The sequence below is a fragment of the Bos taurus genome, chromosome 18 (assembly GCF_002263795.3).
Source record: "Bos taurus isolate L1 Dominette 01449 registration number 42190680 breed Hereford chromosome 18, ARS-UCD2.0, whole genome shotgun sequence".
NCBI lineage: Eukaryota > Metazoa > Chordata > Mammalia > Artiodactyla > Bovidae > Bos > Bos taurus.
Window position 1 is genome coordinate 14,370,597 of NC_037345.1, and position 18,150 is coordinate 14,388,746.

Below are 18,150 nucleotides of genomic sequence, written 5' to 3' on the forward strand. Positions count from 1 at the left end.
CCTGAAAGCACCGACCTCTTAACACCGGAGTGCAGTGCGGTGGGGGAGACCACAGGCACCTTAAGTCTGAGAACCAAGAACAAGGGTCAGAGAGATAGGAAACTACACTGGGAATTAAGTCTTTAAAACCGGGGATGACAAAATGCTACACAGTTAACTGGGAGACACCGGTAACAGTGATTCTTAGAGGAAAAAGTGTTTACTTCCAAAAAATATCTCAATAAAGAGGCGTTTCAAATCAGAATATATCTAACAGCTTAGAAGAAACGTGATGAAGTTAGTAACACAAAACCAATAAAAAGCAGACATGTAACAGAGCCTAAACAGTCAAAAGTGGACTTTCATTTTAATGACCCATAAAACAGGCAAGCTGAAAGGCACAGCCAAGGCACTAGTGCAGACGGGCAGAGGCAGAGGAGGGCTTGGTGGGCAGGGCGGGAACTGCGTCAGGGAAAGGCCGGGGGCGAGGCCCCGCACCCCGGAGGCCTCTCCACGGCCCTGCAGTAGGCCAGACAAAGCTCGCCGACACACACCAACAGTCACCGACTGTAAAACAGGACTGTAAAATTAATAAATACGTATCACATACTCATCAGCCAGGGTTCCATCAGAAACACAGATATGCATATTAAGAGGTTTATTGCAAGGAATCAGCTCCCAGGGCGTGAGTGCAGCCCTGAGTAGGAGCCTTCCCCCAGATGCAATCAGGCCACTCCTTCACCCCAGCCGCTGACCACTGACCACAGAGCTGTCCACACAGCTGCCAACATTCCAGAGCAGTACCGGGACCAGTGCAGGAACACCTGGGCCCTGCAGCCTCACACACACAATACATGCATTGTTGTTGTTTGCTGTTGTTCAGTCGCTCAGTTGTGTTCAACTCTTTGCGACCCCATGGACTGCAGCACACCAGGCTTCCCCGTCCTTCACCATCTCCCAGAGTTTTGCTCAAACTCATGTCCATTGAATCACTGATGCCATTCAACCATCTCATCCTCTGTCATCCCCTTCTTCTCCTGCCTTCAATCTTTCCCAGCATCAGGGTCTTTTCTGATGAGTCAGCTCTTTGCATCAGGTGGCCCAAGTATTGGAGCTTACTGGTTTGATCTCCTTGCAGTCCAAGGGACTCTCAAGAGTTTTCTACAGCACCACAGTTCAAAAGCATCAATTCCTCAGCACTCAGCCTTCTTTATAGTCCAACTCTCACATCCATACATGACCACTGGAAAAACCATAGCTTTGACTAGACAGACCTTGGTCAGCAAAGTGATATCTCTGCTTTTTAATATGCTGTCTAGGTTTCTCATAGCTTTTCTTTCAAGGAGCAAGCGTTTTTTAATTTCATGGCTGCAGTCACCATCTGCAGTGATTTTGGAGCCCAAGAAAATAAAGTCTGTCACTGTTTCCATTGTTTCCCCATCTATTTGCCATGAAGTGATGGGACCGGATGCCATGATCTTCGTTTTTTGAATGTTGAGTTTTAAGCCAGCTTTTTCACTCTCCTCTTTCACCTTCATCAAGAGGTTCTTTAGTTCCTCTTAGTTTTTTGCCATAAGGGTGGTGTCATCTGCATTATCTGAGGTTATTGATATTTCTCCCAGCAATCTTGATTCCAGCTTGTGCTTCATCCAGCCTGGCATTTCTCATGATATACTATGCATATGCTAAATAAGCAGGATGACAATATACAGCCTTGATGTACTCCTTTCCCAATTTTGAACCAGTCTATTGCTCCATGTCCAGTATTAACTGTTACTTCTTGACCTGCATACAGGTTTTGCAGGAAGCAGATAAGATGGTCTGGTCTTCCCATCTCTGTAGGAGTTTTCCACAGATTGTTGGGAACCACATAGTCAAAGGCTTTAGTGTAGTCAATGAAGCAAAAGGAGATGTTTTTCTGGAATTCTGTTGCTTTTTCTATGATCCAACGGATGTTGGCAATTTGATCTCTGGTTCCTCTGCCTTTTCTAAATCCAGCTTGAACATCTCAAAGTTCTCAGTTCATGTACTGTTGAAGCCTAGCTTGAAGAATTTTGAGCATTACTTTGCTAGCATGTGAGATGAGTGCAATTGTGGGGTAGCTGGAACATTCTTTGGCATTGCCTTTCTTTGGGACTGGAATGAAAACTGACCTTTTCCAGTCCTGTGGCCACTGCTGAGTTTTCCAAATTTGCTGGCATATTGTGTGCAGCCCTTTTACAGCATCATCTTTTCAGATTTGAAACAGCTCAGCTGGATTTCCAGCACCTCCACTAGCTTTGTTTATAGTGATGCTTCCTAAGGCCCACTTGACTGCGCACTCCAAGAGGTCTGTCTCTAGGTGAGTGATCACACCATCACTAATTTAAGATCTTTTTTGTACAGTTCTTCTGTGTATTCTTGCCACCTCTTCTTAATCTCTTCTACTTCTATTAGGTCCACACCTTTTCTGTCCTTTATTGTGCCCATCTCTGCATGTATGCACACGTGTAAACACACACACGCATGCACACACACACAAGATCTCTTCTCCATATGATGAATATATGGTATTTTATGCAAAAAAGTTCCTTATTACTATTTCCTAATTTTCCGCAAAGCAATCTTCAGCAATAAGGTTATTTTTATTTTTAAGAAGAGAACAAAAGAGGTGCCCCCAGCAGCCCACTTTCACCTGGTGTCAGGGGAGGCTCAGCCAAGCTACTCACAGGTAAGCGCGCCGAGCCACGGCAGGGCCCCAGCTGCTCAGCAGACCAAGGCGGCCTTTGGAACTTGGCATGAAGGGGTACGGGGTTTTGTCACTTTCTTTTCTTTGCATCTTTCGAGATGATCTCCCAGTTTTTCTTTTTTAGGTGTCAGTCTGGCATGTTACAGTGATTGACTTTTGAATGTTAAATCCAATATGAGCTGCTGAGAGAAATCCTGCCTGCATCACTATCCTTTTAAATCGCTAATCTACTTTGCTTCAAAGTCAGGGTCTTCACAGCCACATTCATGTGGGAACTGGCTTGTGGCTTTTCAGCATGACCTTCTCTGATTACAGAACCCACGTAACCCTGCCTCAAGGACAGAGGGGAAGCCTGTGTATGACGGATGCTCCCCACTCTTTAAGGGATGGTAGAAATCACCAGTGAGGACACCAGGGACTGAAGGCTTCTTTGTGTCAAGATTTTAATTAAAAATTCAATTTCTTTAATAGACACAGGGTTACTCAGGCGATCCATTTCTTCTTCAGTGAGCTTAGGTAATTTGTGTCTTTTAAGGAATTTGTCCATCTTATCTAAGATGCCAAATTTATTGGCATAAAGGTGTTCATATGCCAGTTGAACTGTTGTTTCCAGAACAACACTGCAGATTGAAGTGTCAGTTCTGTGAAAAAGGTACAGTGTAATTTTGGGGATTCCCCCCAAAGGACATGGCGGTGCAGTAGTTAAGACTCCGCACTCCCGACACAGGGCCCAGGCCCCACCCCTGGTCAGGACACTAGATCCCACATGCTGCAAATGAAGATCCTGTACGCCACAACCAAGACCCAGTACAGCCAAATAATTTTTTTTTTTTTTTAAAAGGACATCACACATCATAGATGTCAACAGAAGCCAGGCTGTTGCCTGCAAGGGCTGATCCCAGGCCCTTCAGCCATCCAAGGCCCAGGACCAGCTATTGGCAGGGGTGGCTCCTGAACCCATGGTGCGCTGTGGGGAGAATGTAAGACGCCACAGCCACTGGGAGGGTCCACAAAAAGCCCAGCTCCTAATTACCACGCGACCCCGCAAGTCCACTCCTGAGCACATATCCTCCCCGCAAATGAGAGCAGGGTTCCAGAGAGTTATTTGCTCTTTCACATTCACAGGAGCGCTACTCATAAGAGTCAAAACATGGACACAACCCAAGTGTCCATCAACAAATGAATGGATGACAAAATGTGGTTTATCTATACAATAGAATATTCATCATTCAGCCTTAAAAAGGAAGGAAATCCTGCACTATGCTACCACACGGGATTTTGAGGAACAGAGAACATTGAGGACATTATGCTCAGTGAGGCAGCCAGTCACAGAAAGACAACTACTGTAAGATTCCACGGATATGAGGTCCTTGGAAGAGTCAAAGCTACAGAGAGACACAGTAGATGAAATGACAAAGGGCCGTTTTTAACTCTGGCATCATAGTCCCTCCCAGCCCGCCTCCTTCCCCGGCAGGATGGCCCTTCTCCCTGGACAAGGAGGAGCACAAACAGGTCCTCCCCAAGGCCACCCCTGCAAGGGAGCTGGGAAGGGGCTGCCCCCAGCTGCTCCTTCTGTGCTGGGACTGGGGTGGGGGCAGCGGGGGCGACAGAGCCAGGAGCAAGCTGGGTGCTCTGGGTGAGGGAAGGACCTTGGGGAGGGGCCGACGACACCCCGCCCTCCCCCAGCGCACCTCCTCTGCTCCATTCCTTTTGTGAAGAACACTGCGCTGAGAGCAGTGAGAAGCAGCAAGCCCTTTACAACGCGAGGCAGGCGTTAACTACTATGCTGACTGCTGACATCTGGTCCTTTTCCTTCTGTGAGGCCACACCCACTTCTCACAACCACAGCCCCCAGGCTCCTCCAGGGGTTCGCAGTCCTCACACGCCACCAGCACCAAGCACATCCACAACCTTGGGTCCCAAAGACCCCTCCATACCCCCACACACAGGAACACTCCCCACACACACCCTCACACCCCACATACTCCACACACACCCACCCCCTCACATAAACACAATACACACACATCCACACACACATCTTCACATAAACACAACACACACACACATCCACACACCCCCTCCACACACACACACCCTCACATAAACACACTCCACCCACATACCGCTGCTGGGTTTAATGAAGGAGAGACTGTGGGTCTTGCTGCAACTTCCAGCCCCACGTCACAGATCCCTGTGAACAGTGGGGCTGCAGCCTCTGGGCTCTTGTCCATGTCACAGGGGCTTCACACCCACATCCACTCCCACTCCCCATGTCTACACCTGTGCAGATCTGTGACAACACAGGCAGCAGTGTACATGTGCCTTGGTCTTGGGACCAGCTTTCCAGGCCAGGCTGGCACTGGGCCCCTGGGAGCAACCTGGGTGAGACCTTTCCCTCATGGCCCTCCCCATGGGCCTCACACAGAGGCTCTGCTTCAACCAAGCGGGTGTTCTGTTCAGAAAGGTCAGCAGCAGCTGGAGGTTCAGCTCTGCTATGTGACCAGTGGGGGCCTGTGTGGACGTTCTCTGAACTTCGTCTCTCAAAGCCAAGGGCAGCCAGGCCCAGAGGCTTCTGTGCTGGGGATAGGCCCCACACCCACTCACTCCACTCAGGTCTCAGAAGGTGATGCTCTGAAAGCCCAAAAGGTGAAGAAGAAAGAATGCCTTGAACACAGACAACCAGACCACCCAACACCTAGGCATCTTCTTGACGAATCACCACCATTACTACTGTGACACAGGGCACCGCCTGCAGCCAACTTAACAACCATCAAAAGTTCTAGACTTTCCATGTGTGTGCTGAGGGGCCAAGCAGAACAGAGAAGAATTAATTCACCAAGAGCTCTAGGTGGAGTGAAACACTTCAGGATAATTACTTAAAAAAAAATCAAATGTCAACAAGCAGCAAACGGGGATCTTGGTCTGCCCTGGAAACTGAACATGGGGTTAGGAGGGCGCTGGGCTGGAGCAACGTGGCCTGGACGCGGGCGGGCAGAGGCCAGCTGTGCCCAATGCCCAGTCTCAGCGGCTGCTGCGCAGTGCTGACCTAGGTCCCAGGGATGTGCGGTGCGCACCCTTGCACTTACAGAAGTGGGAACGGAGGCAGAGGGCAAACGAGGCATCAGCTCCATTCACGTCATTGTTTTCATCGAAGATTCTTGTAAATAGAAAAACAAAAAATTTAGAAGGAAATGACCTGCTACAGACACTTGCCATTTCAGTTTCCTTATCGCGCAAAAATAAACACTTTCACCTTTATTTAACACTCCATTTTCTGCATCTCCAAACTACTCAATCCAGGTCCAAAGATAAATGGGTATATAAAAGCACCTCCTTTCTACTAAGCAATTTATTGTGAAGAGATGATTATTTCTGGCCACCAAGTACAGAACACCAATACGATTTTAACTCCTTTGCTCCCAGGTTGGCTAAGCCACAGGCTCCGCTAGGGCCCCTGGTGGCCACACCTGCGTTCTCAGGGGCCCCAGAGGGAGGTGCTCTGGCTGGTGGACAAAGCAACAACCCAGAGCACGCAGGCTCAAGGGCCAAGAGAAGACACACAGGCACCGCCAAGTGCACTTGCCAGTCTCCGCGTGAATGACCCACACGAGGCCTGGTGTCTAAAGGAGGGGAGAGGCTGGGTGGGTCTTGCCTGAAATGTAGCCCTGATAACAAATGTCATGCCAGGCATGGCCTCAACAGGTCCCAGGGCCCAACCCTGAGAGGAGAGCAAGTTACTGACCCACACAGCCGCACAGGCCTGGGTGACCAAGGGAGCGCTGCAGAAAGAAACCACAACACCCCTGGGCGGCCAGTCCGAACGGGCAGTGGCTCTCCTGTGGCCTGCCCCTCAATCGTACACCATCAACAAAGAGCCACACGGGACAAGCATTCCGTCCAAAAACCAGGTGCGGCAACCCCATGGGACAGCCCACTCTCAGCTCTCACAAGCAGGTGGACCTGCTCCTGCACAGAGGACCATGGGGCAGTCACACGGGGGCGTCAGTGCACAGCCCCGCCCGCCGCCCCTTCGCTGCAAACAAGTGCCAGTCGCAGTCGCCTCATCTCCTGGGTCTGCATTGGCAGCTGATTCCATGTGAAGCCGCCTCGGGACGCGTCCAGAAGCAGCCTTTTGTGCAAAGGGGAAGCCACACCTGAATCAGACCTATGGAGCTGGACTGTCAAGCGCCCAACAGGGACGCCCTGCAGCACTGCCAGCAGGACCCGAGTGTGGCCCCAGTTCCAGAGCAGGGGCCCAGGGCCCGCCCTATAGCCCAGGCCCCTGTCCTGGCCAGACAGAACCCTGTCCACAGGCTCATCAGGACACATGAGCCACAGAACCAAACCTTCAGAATTCTCTTCGCAAGAAAGCAATGTCCCGTGACTACTCAGATCCTGCCTGGAGAGTATCTGTTGGTGGACATGTTTGTGTACACACACACAGACACACACCCTGAAGTTACTCACTTCACCATCCAGTGCCGGTGGACATCTTCAGCCCCAGGAATGGATGTCAAGCAGGGGGAAGACGGCTGGGCCTGGCTCACCCATAGTGCAGGCAGGCCAGCTCTCTGGGCCGTGGCCTCCCAGCACTCACTGTTCAGACCATGTCTGCTCTCCCCCTTAGACCACTGGGGACCCTTCAAGTCCAGGTGCCGTGTGGCCATACTGTGGAGGCCGGGAAGGCAGCAGGGGGCAGAGACCCCTGCTCAGACCCACCTCCTCCTTCCCCGGAGCCCAGAAAGCCAAGGTAGACGTGTCAGACCGTGCCCAGTGCAGGGGCCAAGGCAGAGCTGAAAGCAGTCATTACTGCAGCCTCCACTGCACCAGGCTCTCCAGAACTAGAGATCAACAGTTTGTCCCGGCCTTATAGCCTAACCCAAAAATACAAGTGCAGTCTTTAAAACACAAGGCCATTTATTTATTCAACTATGCGCTGTCAAATAACTTTTTTGTCTGGATTTTCAACTTTCATACCACTGTGAAAGATAACAATTATCTTATTGTTGTTCAGTTGCTAAGTCATGTCCAACCTTTTGCAACCCCACAGACCGCAGCACACCAGGTTTCCCTGTCCTTCACCATCTCCCAGAGCTTACTCAAACTCATGTCCACTGAGTCAGTGATGCCATCCAACCATCTCGTTCTCTGTCATCCCCTTCTCTTCTCACCTTCAATCTTCCCAGCAATCTTTTCCAGGGAGTCGGCTCTTTGCATCAGGTGGCCAAAGTAGTGGAGTTCAGCATCAGTCCTTCCAGTGAATATTCAGGGTTGATTTCCTTTAGGATTGACTGGTTTGATCTTCTGGCTGCCCAAGGGACTCTCAACAGTCTTATCCAGCACCAGTTCAAAAGCATCAATTCTTCGGTGCTCAGTCCAACTCTCACAACCATACACAACTATTGGAAAAACCACAGCTTTGACTAGATGGAGTTTTATCAGCAAAGTAATGTCTCTGCTTTTTAATACGCTGTCTAGGTTTGTCATAGTTTTTCTTCCAAGGACTCAGGCCCCCAACCCCTCACAACACAGTCCAGTTGCTGGGTTCAGGGCTTAAGACAATAAGAGAGGTGAGGAAGGGTCTGTCTTCATTGTAAAAAATTTGGATAATATTGATACACTACAAGAAAACTAAAGACAAATCCCCCACCTTCAAGTCTCCAGCGAAACAATGAATCAATATTTCCCCCTCTCCACTTAAGATTACAAGTGTTACTCACAAGCAACCTCCCCTAAAGTAACACAGAAACACACCCTAAAGTGACACAGAAACACACGATTGAGTCCCCAGATCTGCAGGGCTCCACACCAACCTGTACAACTGCCAGGACCGGTCATCAGGCCCTGTCTCCCCCACTGCTCTGTGCAAGAACAGAACAGTGGGGAGCAACGCGTGCGTCCCAGGCTGTGGGGCGCACTCTCTTCACCCGGAGTACAACCTCAGGAAACAGTCCCTCTCAAGCCCTGTCCGCCTCCTCGGACCACCACTGCCTGGTTCTCCAGGAGCCTCCTGCCACTTGGAAATGCCCACCTGTGACCTAAGGCAGAAGAAGATGCTCGGTGCTGACTAAGGCCCAGACAGGTGTGAGGACCAAGGTCACCTGGAGTAGGAGTGGGAGGAGCCACAGAGGAGAGGGTGAGCCTGTGGACGAAAGTTCCAACAGGACAGAAACCTGCCAGGAGGCAGCCCTGAGGGAGCACGGACATCCCACCTCTGCTGGAACAGCGGGGACAGGCCCTTCCTGAGGCTGCTTTCTGTCTGACTTCAAGCCTCCCCGTCCCGCTATGTGGACACCTGCCATTTAACCTGTGTCTGCAGTGACAGAGCTGTACCAGAAGCAGCGGGGGCGCAGTGCTCCACACAGTGCAGATACAGTGGGTGGAAAGCCCACGGAAAAGAGTTAAGAAGCAGACACCAAGTGCACCAGTGCAGGCCCCACTGACCCTGGAGAGAAGCCTCCCCCGACCCGCCCTCCCACCTCCCCCACAGCACGCCCACAAGGGGAGGTGACGGTGGTCACACTCACCAGAGCTCTGTTCCCACAGACAGAGGCGCTCTAAGAGCCACAGGTAAGATAAAGAACCTAAAACACCTACCTGTCCTGAGTCCTGAAATCCCCCCAGAAGGAGAACATTCCCTAAGCTGAAGCCTGTCCCAGACTCCACCCTCAGACCCTGGGACGGGGCACGCCAAAGGGACTGGCCAGCTGTTTGACACGCCTCCAAGTCTAGCCCTGAGCCAAACCCAGAGCCTGCCTGGGGAGTCAGGGAGTCACTGGCCACAGCCTGCTCGCCTGCACAGAAGGTCAAGCACATTTCAGGAAGCAGGTGAGACCCGTCTGCAACCTCCCCCGGTCGTGCGCAGGAGCCACCTGCCCTGAAGTTGTTCTGAGACAAAGGCGTGTGCCTCAGCTTCATACGGACACTGATGCAGAACACAACAGCGATCGACACACACACAGAGCTGAGAGGGAGCCCACGAGAGGCAGCTGGCACAGAGAGTCAGGTGTGGTGGAGGAGGGAGATGGCAGAGAGGGCAGAGCGGTCTTACAAGTTCTTATCACAAGAAACAACATTTACCGCTGTGTGAGGTGACAGAAGATGACTAAATCCATGGGGTCATTTCACTGCACACCTGAAACTTACACAAGGTGAAATGTCAATTGTGTCTCAATAACACTGGGGGGGGGGTGCAGAATAAAACATAAAAAAATTTTAAACTTAGGGATGGAATGATCTTTTCCTTCCATTTGCCTCAAACACGTCCTTTGGTCTGACAACATTTTACAGCAGCCCACATTTAGTATATGCATAATTCAATCCTAACGACAGCCCCATTGGTGTCTGCATCACGGAAGGTCTGTGAGGAGTTTGCTTGTGTGTGTGCACATGCAAGAGCACAGACATAAGCACGCACCAAGAAGCCACTTTCCACAGCAGAGTTGGTTAGAGAGGCAAGAGCTTCCAAGCCATAAAAAGGAAACCAGATCTATCCTCCAGCACAGGGCAGCGTGTGGCACAGAGCACCCCACACAGAGAGAACCCCTCCCAGGAAGCCTGGCTGGATTCCAGCCAGAGATGAGCCACAAAGGGAAAGCACCCAGCAGCATCCAAGCCGCCGCCAGCTCTGCTGCAGAAACGCAGCTAAACCCCACATCCCGAACAACCGACAGATGTTGTATGCCACCTGTAACCTCTACCCTCTTCATGACTTTCTAGTTGGACAACTAAATGCTTTCTAGGCAGCCCCGAAGCCAACACCTAACGAACAAATCCTACTGCTCCTCTACTCTAGCTTTTCTGAACACAGGCTCAGAGAGAAGGTTCAAAGAAACACCAATTCTCCATGGCCGGGACCCAGAACATCTGAGTAAACGCACTCCCCAGACAGCTACAGCGCCCGTGGTGCTCGCATCTTGAGACCTCAGCCCAGGAGCCTCCCCGCCTGCCCCCTCCCTGCTGGAGATGGAGACACTCCGGTCCACAGCAGGGAGGCTCGGACGGGCTCCCGTGTCCTAGGCTGGCCAAGGGCTGCCCTCTATGGCAAGAAAGAGGGCGAAGAAACTGGTCCCGACAAGAAAACAGAACCAAAGGACTACGCCTTCACTTCTCAGAAATTATATTCACTGGGGCTTCCCTGGTGACTCAGTGGCAAAGAATCCGCCGGCCAATGCAGGAGACACGGGTTTGCTAGCCCTGGTCTGGGAAGACACCACATGCAGTAGAGCAACTAAGCCTGTGTGCCCCAACTACTAGGCCAGGGCACCCTGGAGGCCGTGTTCCCACCAAAAGAAGCCACTGCAATGAGCAGCCCACGCACCGCAACTAGAGAGCAGCCCCCGCTCGCTGCCACGGGCAAAAGCCCACGTTGGGCTGGATGAGTCACAAGCTGGAATCAAGACTGCTGGGAGAAATACCAGCAACCTCAAATATGCAGATGATATCACTCTCATAATAGAAAATAAAGAGGAACTAAAGAGCCTGTTGATGAAAGTGAAAGAAGAGAGTGAAAAAGCTGGCTTAAAACTCAACTTTCAAAAAAACTTAAGAACATGACATCCAGTCCCACACTTCACAGAATACAGAAGGGGAAAAAGTGGAAACAGTAACAGACTTTACTTTCTTGGGCTCCAAAATCACTGCAGACAGTGACTGCAGCCATGAAATTAAAAGATGTTTGCTCCTTCGTTGTAAGGACTATTGCTGAAGCTCCAGTACTTTGGCCACCTGATGCGAAGAACCACCTCATCAGAAAAGACCCTGATGCTGGGCAAGATTGAAGGCAAAAAGGAGAAGGGGGCGGCAGAGGATGAGATGGTTAGTCAGCATCACTGACTCAAAGGACATGAATTTGAGCAAACTCCAGGAGATAATGAAGGACAGGGAAGCCAGGCGTTCTGCAGTCCATGAGGTCACAAACAGACACAACCTAACAACTGAACAACATCACACAGAACTCCAAGCCAGCAACTGTGTACCAATATGTTCTGAGTCATCACAATCCAGATCATCTTAAAAGATCTGCAAAATCTGGAAAAACAAAGACAAATTTTTAGATCAAGTGACGAGGCTGAACCACAAAAGACAAAACTTCAGTCAGCCAAGTGTGAGCTACATGGTTCACGACCAAGAGAATCGGTGTGTAAAGCTGTGAGGCACACAGCCAGTCTGGAGACAGCTTCTGCACAGGTAGAACTATGCAAGGAAACCGGCTGAGGCCCAGGCAGGGGCGGCGCTGCTAGAGGAGGGCGGGACGGCACCCAGCAACCTGTCCCAGGAGCAGCCGCCCAGGAGCAGAGGCACGCAGGGTGTGTGGCCTTCGGCCTTCTGCTGCCTTTCTGCTGCCAGTCTGCAGAGAAAGGGGAGGCCAGAGGAAGGGAAAGCAGCTGAGGGGACTGATCCACAGCTGAGAATGTGAGCTCGCCAAAAGACCAAGCCGGGAGACACATACAGACACCTGCTCTAAAGGGGGCCTATGTTCATGTCCCCTTGACAACTACAGGAGGGGACTTACCACCAAGGCTCTACCGGATCAGGAGCCTTCTGAAAATGCACACAGACTCAAGCACTGACGCACTGGGGAGAAGTAATGCACACTCTGGCGGTTTCCTGAGGCTGTCACATTCTGAGTGACCAACAAGCATGCAGGCTGACTTGATTTGTTAAACTACGATTTCTCATACAGGCTGAAGAGCTCAGTATAGCTGTTTATAAAATGTGGTCCAAGGACCCGAAGGAATTTTGGCAACCCACTTTGGAAACTTTTTTCATAGCAACACTGCCTCTTTGGCTGGGGTGGTATTTGCACTCATGATGCAAAGGTGATGGTCCAATTGCTTAAGAACCTCCATGATGAAGTAGTAATTGTTAATTTCATTAAACACCAGGCCTTTCCATACTTGTCTTTTTCATATTCTATGTGACAAAATATGAAATGCACATGAAACATTTATCCCGTGTACCAATAATAGTTGCCTCCAGCAAAAGCATTTTTTCAGGGAACACCATTTTTATATGCAAGAATGACTGACAGGCAGGCTCTAGAGACACAGGAATTTGGCAGACTGCTTCTAGAAAATGAACAAAGTTAGACTGCCACTTCCAGGAAAACACCTGAACTTTGGCTTTAATTCTACTTTTTATTTTTGGCCGCACAGCTTGAGAGATCTTATTTCCCCACACCGGGATTGAACCCAGGCCCCCAGTATCAGAAGCTCAGGATCCTAACCACTGGGAATTTGCCAATGCTAAAATTCAAGTATTTGATCAAATACCAGAATTTTGGAAAACTCTATGAACAGACAGCTTCTGGTGGCTTAAAGGCTCCTCTGATGAGAGAGAGAACAAGAAAAACAAAAGCAGCAAAATAAAATATGTTAGCATCTGAAAGATGGAAAGAATTGAGTACACCACAGCTGACCAACTGCCCGTGGGCACTGCTGCAGAACTCAAAACAGGTAAAAGGTCTGGTTACAGTACAAAAAAGACCAAGGGTCAAACACGGCTGAGAAGAACTAACTGGGACCCAGAGCAGGACCCCGCGCTTCCTCTGACCTTCACCACATGGCCATTCGTTCGGTTTCAGTATCGTATCAAACACTACCTCCAGAACTGTACCAGAAAGCTATTAAAGGGAATTCCCTGGTGATCCAGTGGTTAGAACTTGGTGCTTTCACTGCCATGGCCTGGGTTCAATCCCTGGTCAGGGAACAAAGACTCTGCAAGCTACAGGGTGTGGCCCCCCAAAAAAGCTCTTCAAATATTCTTCCCTATTCCAGCTACATTTTTCTGGTATACTTTAACCAAAGGAACATATGACAGTTTTTCATTTTGGAAAATACAGTGGTTTTTGAGTAAAGCTGTGCTATTTAGAGTAATGTACAATGAGTTTATTACTCCTACTTTTTAAACGAAATGAGTAAATGAGAGTTTTAATTGATAGATGTCCCGGACAGGGACACGGACAGGACTCATTTGGGCCCCTCGGTGCTCCCAACATGAAGAGTTTCCAAAACGACAGGGTCCAGGAACACGGGCGGGCAGGAAAGATGCCTACTCCAGGCCCCATTCCGTCACAGACCCTCCCAAGACCGCACCTATAACGTGACCCTTTAATACATGTGTGTGAGAAGAAGTAAAAGATGAACATACAAAAATCTGAGCACATCTCTCCAGGAAGCGCCGGCTTTCTGTCTCCCAGGGCCGTGTGGACGGAGGAGACTGAAGCAGGGAAGCGGGCCTGTCTGTTGGTTCTCCTCCCCCTGACACGCGGGAGGGCCCTGTGCCCCGGGCAGACAGGACTGGGCCTGCGTGCTTCCTGCTCAGCAGACTGAACAGCAAGCACCCCTGTGCAGACCCAGCACTCAGTACTCTGAGGGTCAGGATTCAAGGGTCCAGAATCAACGTCATTTACAGATGGGGATGAAGGCCTTGCAGTGAAGCTGCAGAACAGGGGTGGATGGACGGTCCCTGAGCTGGCTACCTGAACCACCCGGCAGACCTGCTTCAGAACAGGGCTCAGGCCCCGAGCATCAACCCCACTGCTGAGTCTGGGAACAGAGCCCATTCTCAAAAACGCAGTGTGTGGGTTGAGTCTGGAGACTGGCAGCACACAAATGGCTACAGACCTCATGACTCTACATGTTTAAGCCCAGGCTAAATACTGCTGGTCTAGTCTCTGAAAGGAAACTTAAGTGGTGTGGCCCAAAGCACAGTGACTGGACAGGCACACAGGCTCCCTTGGGCCCAGTGAGGGCCCTGCACCACCTCTGGACTGGGGTGTGCGCCCCCAGACCCCTGGAGACCAGGGCCTGAGGCCATCCTTCTCCCTGTTGCCCATCACTGGCTTCGCACTGTTGGGATGGCTTCTCCGAGAGGCATCTCAGGCTGCAGTGTTCTGGAGCAACATCCCGCACAGTCCAGGGCTCTCGGAAATGGAGGACAGCATAGGACAAGTGTCCAGAGGGCAACGCCCCCTTTTCCAAGCAGTTCACAGAGAGGTCAGAACTGAGTTCAGAGGTCAGCAGCGGGCTTTGTTTACTGTCTATTTCCCATCCAAGAAGACCAGAGAGACAATAAAGTGATCCAAGATGCCTTTCAGTAGGTGAATGGATAAATAAACTGTGGAACATCTAGACAATGGGCTATTATTATTATTCAGCACTAAAAAAGAAAAAGAAAAATGAGCTATCAAGCCTTGAAAGGACACGGAAGCCCCTTAAATGCACGTTACTAAGTGGTAGGAGCCAACCTGAGAAGGCAGTATGAGCCTGACCACCGGATGCTCTGGAGAAGGCAAGAGTGCAGACAGGGGAGGTGGAGGGAGACACTGCAGCACACACAGAGCGCCAGCACCCAGAGGGAGGCTGGATGCAGCCTGCGGACCCTGGGGACGCCCAGTCTGTGCAGCAGCATATCAACTGCAGGCGCCTGGGGGCACAGAGGATAGGAATCCGCCTGCCAATGCAAGGGGCATGGCCAGGAAGATACCACATGCCACGGGGCAGCTTAGCCCGTGCCCCACAGCAACTGAGCCTGCAGTGCAGAGGCTGCAGTCACCACACCGCAGCTAGAGAGGACTCACCTCCCGCTGCAACCAGAGAAAGCCCGAACAGCAGCGAACAGTGCAGCCAAAAATAAACAAACTTTTAATAAATAAATACACAGATCAATCGCTCCTCTGGGGTGAGTGAGTGGGCGCTGAGTGTGTATGGGAAATCTCTACACCTTGCTGTTTGATTCTGTTGTGAGCCTGAAAAAGAGGAACAGAGCGCCTGGCTTCTGTAAGAGAGGTAGCCCGAAAGGCTGGTCCGGGCCCTCCGCCACCAGCCCGGCCTCCCGTCTCACCTGCTCCCCACCCAGTGCCCAGGCTCTGCCCTCCTCAGGCTCAAGGGGCCCCTCTGCTGTGGGAGGGCAGAAAGGGTATACGACTCCATCTCTGGCCAAGGTGACAAATGATCAGGTCAAGAACGAGGACGTCGGCAGCAGTGTGGGATCAGCCACCCCAGCAGGGCCCCGGGCGCTGCCCCATTCCACACAGGCAGCCACGCACCCCCAGGGGCCGACAGCTGGGCGGTCTCCACCTGCCACCCTCTCAGGGGGCTGCAGATGCCGCTGACTCCTTTGAGGCCACTGTCCTGGGGACATGAACCAAGGTTCACTTAAGCCTCAGGACAAAGAGCAAAAGGCTCAGAGTGAACAGGACAGCAGCTTCTTCCCTGGACAAGAAACGGACCACGACGGCAGGCACAGGGCCTCTAGAACACAGCTCTGCCGTCAGCCTAGTACGCAGGCTTGGTCCTGCCTGCCCTGCGCCCAGGCCTCACCCTGCACTGCGCACATCCAGGCACGTGACCCCTGTGCCAGCGCTGAGCACTGCGTGACGGCCCAAGACACCACACACACACACACACAGCACCCCCCACGCCACAAACCCACACACACACACACAGCACCCCCCACGCCACAAACCCACACATACATACACACACACACACACACACACACACACACACACACAATCCCCCCACCACAGACACCCCCACACACACCAGAAACCCACACATACACAACACCCCCCCACCAGACACCCACACACCCACACACACACCACAAACCCACACATACACAACACCCCACCACCACAGACACCCCTACACACACCACAAACCCACACATACACAACACCCCCCCACCAGACACCCACACCCACACCACAAACCCACACACACACAACACCCCATTACCATAGACACCCCCCCAACACACAACACCCCCCCCACAGACACCCACACACACACCAGAAACCCACACATACACAACACCCCCCCACCAAAGACACCCCCACACACCACAAACCCACACATACACAACACCCCCCCACCACAGACACACCCACACACACCACAAACCCACACATACATACACACACAACACCCCACTACCATAGACACCCCCCCACACACAACACCCACCAGACACCCCCACACACACCAGAAACCCACACATACATACACACAACACCCCACCACCAGAGACACCTGTAACACACACCACACACATACACACACACACACACCACCCCACCACAGACACCTGTAACACACACCACAAACCCACACATACACACACACAGCACCCCACCACCAGACACCCCACACATACACACACACACAAACACCCCACCACCACAGATACCCCCCCCACACACACACAAACCCAAACATACATACACACACAGCACCCCACCACATATCCCCCACCACGGATATGCCACACACACACACACTGCACCCCACCACTATACCCCACACCAGATAAGCCACACAGCCACTACAAACACACACACATACACAGCACCCCACTACCACGTATCCCCCACCACAGATACACCACACAGCCACCACAAACCTACATACACAGCACTGCACATTTCCCCCACCAGATACACATTATACACATCACAAGCCCAAACCCACATACATACACACACACAGCACCCATCACACAGCCACCACAAACCCACACACACAGCACCCCACCACCACGTATCCCCCACCACAGATACACCACACAGCCACCACAAACCCACACCCACCCCCACCACACACACTGCAGCACAACCATGGCACAAGTGTAAAGAGGGGCCCCTGCATTCGCTCCCTGCGCCCCCTCAAGGCAGACGCCTGCATGGTGACCTCTCTCCTCAGTGTAACCAGGACTCCAGGATGCACTCAGTCTGCTGCTGATAGTTATGGAACCTTGAAAATGCTACTATTCAGCGTCTTTGAAAAGTGTGGGGAATGGGGAAGAAATACAAAAGTGAAGGTGTCTGGACAGTTGGTGCCGCTCACAGCCCTTTGGGGTTCCTGGAAGAGTAGAACCCCTCCCACATTAGCCTTGGGAGATGGAGACCCCACCCAGAGACCTGAAGAACAGCTGTCACCAGATGGAGGATGCCAGGGAGATGTTGTGTGCAGACTCAAGCACAAAGAAAAGGGATATTTTTTCTTCTAAAAAAAAAAGTGAAGTATTAGCTAAAGGAGATTAGAGGAGCTTACACATCTGATCATAGCTTTTCCCATAAAAATGCCCACAACAGGGTTTCTCCAGCTGTGCCCTGCCCCCCAGGCAAGGCTGAAAACCTGTTCGTCCCCTGACCCATTCATGCCATAGGCCTCAAGCCAAGACAGCATCCGACATGCTAGCTGTGAGGCTGGGCTACAGCAGCGCTGACTCCACAGGCTCCAGCACCCAACTCACACAGACTCTAGAGACCCCCCCACACACACACACACACAAACACAGGGCAGGAACCCACTGTCCTGCTTCTGCAGCCCAGGCTTCCTGCGGCTCCTCCCTACGTCCGCCGCTCTGCCCGAGGCCAAGACGAAAACACGCAGGGGTGCCAGGCGCAGGGGAGGTGAGCTAGACAGTAAACT

At 51.6% G+C, this 18,150-nt stretch overlaps 1 protein-coding gene across 8 annotated transcripts in view; it reads right to left on the minus strand.

Annotated features, from left to right (window-relative positions):
- Nucleotides 1-18,150, minus strand: part of ANKRD11 (ankyrin repeat domain containing 11) — a 119,667-nt gene that overhangs the window by 43,740 nt on the left and 57,777 nt on the right. For 2 of the 8 annotated variants that reach the window (XM_005218781.5, XM_024978920.2), the window contains exon 3: nucleotides 5,797-5,867. The exons of 5 other annotated variants lie outside the window; for them this stretch is intronic. The gene's annotated coding sequence lies outside the window, so the exon portion shown is untranslated. Of the gene's footprint in view, nucleotides 1-5,796; nucleotides 5,868-7,881; nucleotides 8,110-18,150 lie in introns of all 8 variants that reach the window. One more of the 8 variants, XM_059877401.1, reaches the window with a different exon arrangement.